The sequence below is a fragment of the Barbus barbus genome (genome assembly GCF_936440315.1).
Source record: "Barbus barbus genome assembly, chromosome: 2".
NCBI classification, from domain to species: Eukaryota; Metazoa; Chordata; class Actinopteri; order Cypriniformes; family Cyprinidae; genus Barbus; species Barbus barbus.
In genome coordinates, this window is record NC_136730.1 from 3,005,312 (window position 1) to 3,013,905 (window position 8,594).

Consider the following 8,594-nt stretch of genomic DNA (forward strand, 5'->3'; position numbering starts at 1 on the left):
CTGTCTGAACTGTATAAACAAGGCAAAGGCCTTGAGTCGTAGTGTGGGTTGCGGTGAATAATGCCCCATAGTCAAAGTTATTCTGACTTCTCCTTTCTCCTTAAGACTCGCACTGGCTTTAAGGCTAGCATTCTCTGCTCACGCTACATCTTTAGCAGCTATCATGATAATTTAACAGTGAGATTAGTGCATCAATGCATCTTAACCTGTAAACGAGATGGGTTTCAGTAAAACACATTCCGTCTGAGTTATTTACCCTACTGTTAGTAATGTGCTCTTCGCACAAAAACAAACATCATCAAGCTTTTTTTCAAACTCTTCCCCAAATTGGAAAACCCTTCCAAAATTCCTAACTATTCCCTACTTCATCCCCTACTTTGACCATGATAAACCAAACACTTAGAAATCAGAGGTCCAATATTTCTTATTGTCTGTTCCAGTGTTACGTACTGAACTGGGAAAAAAAGTCATTTAAATTTGCTGTTCCCTTTGCTTGGAATAATTTGCAAATTAAATTACATCTTAAGGCGCTGGTGTCACTAGATATTTTTAAAGGGATTTTAAACAACATGGAGACAGAAACATTGGGCTTTAGATGTTTTGACTAGTTGTGTATTGATATGCTTGTTTGGGTGTATGTGTGTAATCTATGGATGTTATTTGTTAAACCAACGTGATCTGGGTTACTGTTAATCTTGGCCAGGATGCTCTTATAAAAGATTTTTTTTCCTGGTAAAATAAAGGTTATAAATAAATAATAAACAACAGGTTCTGAAAAGGTGTTTTAGTTTGAGCCATTCCAGTTCGACTGAGTGACTAATGAATGGCCAGTCAATGTTAGCACTGATATGGCTGCCTATACAAAACCTGCATGAGCTCAAAGGTACGAAAGTTAGTCTGGGCCCGAACGGGCTGGCCCACACTGGGCCATCATTGGATTAATATGGGCAGTCCCATAGTGTGGGCTGCTCACAGAGAGCCCACGGTGAGCCCAAAGATATGGGCCTCGCCTGGGCAAGCCCGCACTGGGCCTGTTTAGGCTTGGTGTGGACTGGCCCTAGCCCACTGTGCCCGCAAAAAGCCAGCATGGGCCCCGCAGAGGCATGTTTGCAGGGCTACCTTGACATTTTAACTAATGCACTATGCACTAATTTCCTATCGATTGGATTACTGTATCTCTGTACATTGGCTTACCTTAAATTGTTTTATATGTATTTACATTTTAATTGTTTTTTATACTTGTTTTATTTTCCTTTGCCTTTTTTCCTTTTCTCTTTTAAATTTAGATTCATTTTTTTATTGTAAAGCACTTTGTATCAACTACGGTTGTGTTAAACTTGTGCTCTATAAATTATTTGACTCAGTGGGAGCATATACAGGCTAAACAGGAGCGGTGGAATAATTGAGACTTGTGGGACTCCGCATGTCATGGATGTCCACTTAGACTTATGCTTCTATACCCACATAATAACTTCTCTCTTCTAAGTATGAGCTTAAACATTTGAGGGTAATTCCAGAAAGCCCGACCCAACTTTCCAGTCTCTCTAGAGCAGTGGTTTTCAAACTTGTTCCTGGGGACCCACAGCTCTGCACATTTTGCATGTGTCCCTAATTTACACACCTGATTCAGATCATCACCTCATTAGGAAAGAGCTCCATGAACTCAAATTAATGTGTCAGATAAGGGAGACATGCAAAATGTGCAGAGCAGTGGGTCCCGATGAACAGGATTGAAAATCACTGAGGTATGTTATGATCGAAAGTGTCAAACGCAGCACTGAGATCTAGTGGTACCAGCACAAGATAATATAATTTATTATCATTATGAGTGCTGTCTCTGTGATGTGACGCTGTCAGAAGCCAGATTGAAAATTGTCCAGGTATCCATTTGAGTTTAAGTAGTTGTTCAGCTGAAACCTTAAAAACAACATTTTCAATAATCTTGCCTATAAAAGGAAGATTTGATATCGGCCTATAGTTGGTCAATATGGTGTTATCAAGCTCTTTTTTTTGGCTTAACAACTGCAGTTTTCAGGAAATTTCAAAAAGTCCCAGAAAGAAGTGAGGTGTTTACCACTTCTAAGTGATCTTAAAACAGTTAAACACAGTTTTGAAAAAGACGTGAGAAGTGTGTCAAGGCAGCAGGTTGACAATTTAAGGTGCTGTACTATTTCTTTATTTCACAAGTTTGCTATCAATTTCTTCAAAAACAGGACGCAGTGTCTCGTTCCCTATTTTCAGGGAACCATGGTTACATATGTAACCTGAGACGTTCCTTTGGTGACATTTATGATGGCAAAGGCCTGAAATAATTTCAAGATATTAAGGCTCTTTTTAATCTACCAGGAACCTAATTTTTCATGTATCTTCGTATTATGTCAGTGCTTCGTGCATATGGAGTTCCCTGGGATGCACAATTACATCCTTTGCGGAAAAGTAATTCTCCCCACTGATAATTCTGTTGTTTCTGCTTCAGTTATTTACTCTTTTCTCCTCAAACAATCATACAAACCATTATCCATAACAACTGTCTGGTCTAAGGATATCAGTGGCGACTTACAAACTTTATTTTCTGACCAAATTTGGGAGACAATCACATCATCCTCAAAAAAAGCAAATCACCAGATGATTCATTGGAAATTACTAGATAGACTCTATCTTTTCCCTTTAAAACGCTTCTATATGCATGTGTCACCTTCCCCAAATTGCAATTTATGTCCGCAGGAGGCACTCTGTATATATTTACACTTTTTGGGGGGAATGCGCTGCACTTTCTCCTTTCTGGCATCAGCTTGCTCATGACATCATTTCTATTAGAAAAGGATGTGGTTTTGACTCCAAATCTTTTCTTCTTAAATAACTTTTCTGAATTGTCTCTGTCTCCGCAACAGAGAAACTTACTTTTAGCTGCTCTCACTGCTGCAAAGAAAATGTTAGTCAGTCGCAAGTTTCCTCCCCATTCAATGACCAGACATGTATGGGGCTTATCTTTGCTTGACATTTGTTTCTATGTGTGGCAATGCTGAGAGGAGGGGGAGGAGAAATAATGTATAAATGTATCAGAGCACACCTAAAAAAAAAAAAAAAAAAAAAAAAGACATCACCCCGTAAGGAAAAGGGAAAATAGCAATCCCAAATAAGGGACACAGGTTCGTAGGCTAAGTAAAACCCAAAGAGATGTGTGAACAATGTACAAATGCTTTATTCAAATCGTCACAATATATAATTAAAATACTCAAGGGCATCAATGTCAAGTGTCGGATCACAATTAAACGACAATGGTTTTATAGACGGGCACGAAGACAGACCAACATCACTGAGTGGAGCACTGGATGAAATGCCCTTGAATGAGCTGCAGCGGTGCAGGTAATTTCACTTACACTAATTTAACGCACTCCACAATTTCTTAAAATTCATATGCTAATATTACATCGAAACTAAGTGTTAATTGATTGTTTTGGACTGCAAGAGCCTCTTTCCCTATGCACATCAGTTCCTGTCTGTGTTTTATATATGATGTTATAATCAACATTACAGCTGCATTGATGTGCTTTGCAATTTGCTCATTAAAGTATATAGTTAAAGTTAATTTTAACTATATAATATCGGAAAGAGATACTGTAAGCTCATTGTGCTTTCTGACAAAATCAATGGAGCAAAATTACGTTATAATGTTTATCTCTGAGATGTAGTCTAGTCTAGACTATAAGTATAAAGCTGCACAAAATGGAATTACTCAAATACAAGCACCTTGAGTACTGTACTTGGTTATATTGCACCAAGTACATTGGCATGTCAGTGACATGCCAACTAGCATCAGCGATATACATGTAAACAAATCAACTGCCCTTTTTAATTTATTTTCTCCAGGCCAAAACGATGCCCTCATTAGTTATTATGAATGTCTACTATTAATTTCATTGATGTTAAATAGCAAATGAAATTGCAACCTTAGTTGTGAACTCTGTCATTGAACACTTGGGTTACTGTAGTATAATTATTCATGTCTGTAGAGGCATTTTATTTGCATGGGTATGTAGGCTGTGCTTTGTAGCTGTTCTGCCTTGTCCTTAAGAAGGTGGAGCTCAGATCAAGTGGTATCTGGGGATATTTTACAACTACAACTTATAATTATTACATAATTAGTATTCTACAGCCTTTGAAATGATCTTTACCAACTATGTTTTAATACTAAATATACACTACTCATAAAAAAGTTATTTATGGAAAATGTAAAAAGTTCATGCTACAGTGAAATTATATCATGAAAGTAGAGCATTTAAGTAGAAGCATGCAGTGGTAATTTCTTCATCTGAAACAAACGGTGGTGGCTATACCACAACAAACATATCAATGTCTCAATAACTTGTCATGTGTCCTTGAGCATCAATTACAGCTTAACAACGATGTCTCATGCTGTTGACAAGTCAACTTATTGTCTGCTGAGTAGTGTTGCTTTCGTCAATGAAAATTATTACTAAATATCATCGTCAACGAACCTTTATCACGTGATGAAAACGAGCCGAAACGTAAATGCTGGTCATGTGACGATGACGATAATTAAATGTATAATGCAATATTGTTGACGAATAAAAACGAGACTAAATGTGGTTTACAAAATAAAAACTATTCTAAAATGTCTCTTAATTTTCGTTGACTAAAACGAGACGAAATAAAATGTTATAACGTTATTTCGTCTCATTTAGTCACGTTATTATTATTATTATTTTGCAGTATTTCTGTTTCTGGTGTCTCACTTCAGGTCGCACTGCGCAGACGCAGGCGAAGTCACTTCCTCAAGCCCCACTCGCACCATTATTTTGAATACGACAACAAAGTTAAGTCTGACACAGAGAAAGGGACCGATGGCTGGCCAGCCGGGGTTCGTCTTTGGGAGATGTGTGTGTGTACTTCTAACATGTTTGGTTGGTAAAATGAATGTTGTAAATTCAAATCAGAGCGTCTTCCGTGTCTGGAATGGATGTATTCTTGAGTCTATAAGGTAACAAGATAACAATGTTTGTAATAAGATAACCTTGTTTGAAATGGGCTAAAAGAACATTTTGGTTTCGTCTATACTACTAGGTACTTATACTATATTGACTGGGTTAAATAGAACTGTATTACTAAAAAGAGACTAAAATACAATTTTCATTGACGAAAACTAGACGAAAATAGTCATCAGATTTTGTCGACTAAAACTAGACTAGACTAAAAAGAGTATGAACGTGACTAAAACTAATACAAACTAAAATGACAGCTGCACACAAAGACTAGACTAAAACTAAAATTAAAACAGGCCGCCAAAAACAACACTACTGCTGAGGCATGGCATCCCACTCTTCTTTAAGGGCTTCCCTCGGGTAACTGAGGTTCTGGGGTGCAGGGTTTTGACCCTCTTCGCGACAACTCAGCTGATCCCATAGGTTTTCTATGGGATTCAGGTCTGGAGAAAGTGCATTCCACAACATTTGAGGTACCCCAACCTCCAGCAGCCGTTCCCTAATGATGCGAGCTCAATGAGCTACATCTTTAGCAGCTATCATGATAATTTAACAGTGAGATTAGTGCATCAATGCATCTTAACCTGTAAACGAGATGGGTTTCAGTAAAACACATTCCGTCTGAGTTATTTACCCTACTGTTAGTAATGTGCTCTTCGCACAAAAACAAACATCATCAAGCTTTTTTTCAAACTCTTCCCCAAATTGGAAAACCCTTCCAAAATTCCTAACTATTCCCTACTTCATCCCCTACTTTGACCATGATAAACCAAACACTTAGAAATCAGAGGTCCAACTTTCAACTGATTAACCAACAACTTTGTTTTTCATTGCCAACATTATCTTTACCTTCACAGCACTTACTTAAGACTTCTCTTTCAACTGACAAATATCTTTAAAAACTCTGTAGGAAAGTGGATCTTGCAAGCCAGATTTGAGGATCTCTGGCCTATATTAGTTATAGCCTTCTGTTGCAGGAATTTTTCTTATTGTCTGTCCCAGTGTTACGTACTGAACTGGGAAAAAAAGTCATTTAAATTTGCTGTTCCCTTTGCTTGGAATAATTTGCAAATGAAATTACATTTTAAGGCGCTGTTGTCACTAGATATTCTTAAAGGGATTTTAAACAACATGGAGACAGAAACATTGGGCTTTAGATGTTTTGACTAGTTGTGTATTGATATGCTTGTTTGGGTGTATGTGTGTAATCTATGGATGTCATTTGTTAAACCAACGTGATCTGGGTTACTGTTAATCTTGGCCAGGATGCTCTTGTAAAAGAGATTTTTTTCCTGGTAAAATAAAGGTTATAAATAAATAATAAACAACAGGTTCTGAAAAGGTGTTTTAGTTTGAGCCATTCCAGTTCAACTGAGTGACTAATGAATGGCCAGTCAATGTTAGCACTGATATGGCTGCCTATACAAAACCTGCATGAGCTCAAAGGTACGAAAGTTAGTCTGGGCCCGAACGGGCTGGCCCACACTGGGCCATCATTGGATTAATATGGGCAGTCCCATAGTGTGGGCTGCTCACAGAGAGCCCATGGTGAGCACAAAGATATGGGCCTCGCCTGGGCAAGCCCGCACTTGGCCTGTTTAGGTTTGGTGTGGACTGGCCCTAGCCCACTGTGCCCGCAAAAAGCCAGCATGGGCCCCGCAGAGGCATGTTTGCAGGGCTACCTTGACATTTTAATCCATGCACTAATTTCCTATCGATTGGATTACTGTATCTCTGTACATTGGCTTACCTTAAATTGTTTTATATGTATTTACATTTTAATTGTTTTTTATACTTGTTTTATTTTCCTTTGCCTTTTTTCCTTTTCTCTTTTAAATTTAGATTTATTTTTTTATTGCACCCAGGGAAATACCACACACCCTCAGGTGCTACTCAAGGAAACAGGTTCAATTCTACTGAATAAATGAGCAAGAGACATGGGTACAGAAATATACTTTATTTTATTAATTAAATTAATTGATTATTTTATTAAAAAGAATCACATGAACAACAACAAACTTAAAATGATGGTACTACTTGCTGCTGCCCTCCCAAAATACACAAACACCACACAGAAAAGAGAAACAGGGCTGTGGCCAACTGGTATCAACCTCTTAAAGAAGCATACATTTCAATTATCACACACCATCAGTGCACATGTTCACACACACACACTCACACAATAACTGGTGAAATTACTGTTGGTGATCGACACGGCACACCACTGCACACAGTGACAAGACAGCACCACCACCGCACAAGTGGAAAATCTGTGTCACGAATTCAGCCTCTGTGGCTCCCTCCGCTCACCACCAGAGGGCACCGTCACCTGAGTACTAACCATCATTGGACTTCATTTCCCACATGCCCCGTACCTGTGGCTGATTTCACTCACAGGTGTTTCCCATTGACTCTCAATTATTTAAACTGTTCTCCCAGCTTCCTCATTGCGAAGTCTTTCCTTGCCATGGAAACATTTCAGAGCGTTTATGCTGTGTGTGATTCCCTGTGTATGACGTTTGACTTGTATGACTGTTTACTGGACTCTGATTCTCTGCCGCCTGCCTATTCTGATTCAATCTGCCTTGTCATTTGATTATCCTGTGTGTTTGCCACCTGCCCTGATCTCTAGCCTGAACTCTGACTTTGATTCTACCTTATCTACGTTGTGTTTGAAGCCCGTGATTGAACTGATTGCCTGTTTGACTTGCAGTCTGTTTTAATAAAGCTGCACATGGATCCTAACGTCACCGACTCCTCGTTACAATCTGCCTCCCTGCACCGACTCCTCGTTACAATCTGCCTCCCTGCCTCCCTGGAGGGGCGGGGGGTTGGACACACAGATGAACCACACAAAATAAACTACACACAAATTAAGAGAAAATAAACAATCAGATCATAAATCTAAATGAATAAGGTCACCAGGCATTTGGCATATAATGTATAGAGGCCGATGAGGCCTTATATAAACAGATATTAAAATATAAAGCCAAGATGAACCATCCAACAGAGAAAAACTAATGCATAAAAAATTAAACTGATACAAACAAAAAAAAAAAATCAACAAGGAAAAGACATCAGCGTATCACACCGCTAACAAGCACACAATGTCGAACGCCAGTACCAGAAAGGGGCAGGGGCACCTGAGAGTAACACATCTGACTGACACAAATCAGCCCTTTATAAACCCACCTATGCCCACTGATAGGCTAACAACATTCTAACGTGAATACAGGGAGGATCTAACTACCCTGCCACACGTACACCATGTGGTCATTTAGAAAGCACTAGAATTCAATATTGTTCACTCAAGTCTGCAAATTCTGAGCTCAATTAGCACACAATTACCGAAGTGGAAACGCTAAAAGTCAAAATTGAATCACACACCAATCAGAACCATCGATGGAGATAAAAGGGCCAAAGTCAGTTTACAGTTTTTCTCAGTGGCTTTCATGCATTTCTCAGATCAGAAATTAAATTCTCAAAACTACCTGTTCAACCTCCACATCATCTAGTCACTTGTGCACATCATAAAATGTTTGTCATTCTTTTGGACAAGTTGCGATTGGTTTGGTACATTCATGCAACTGA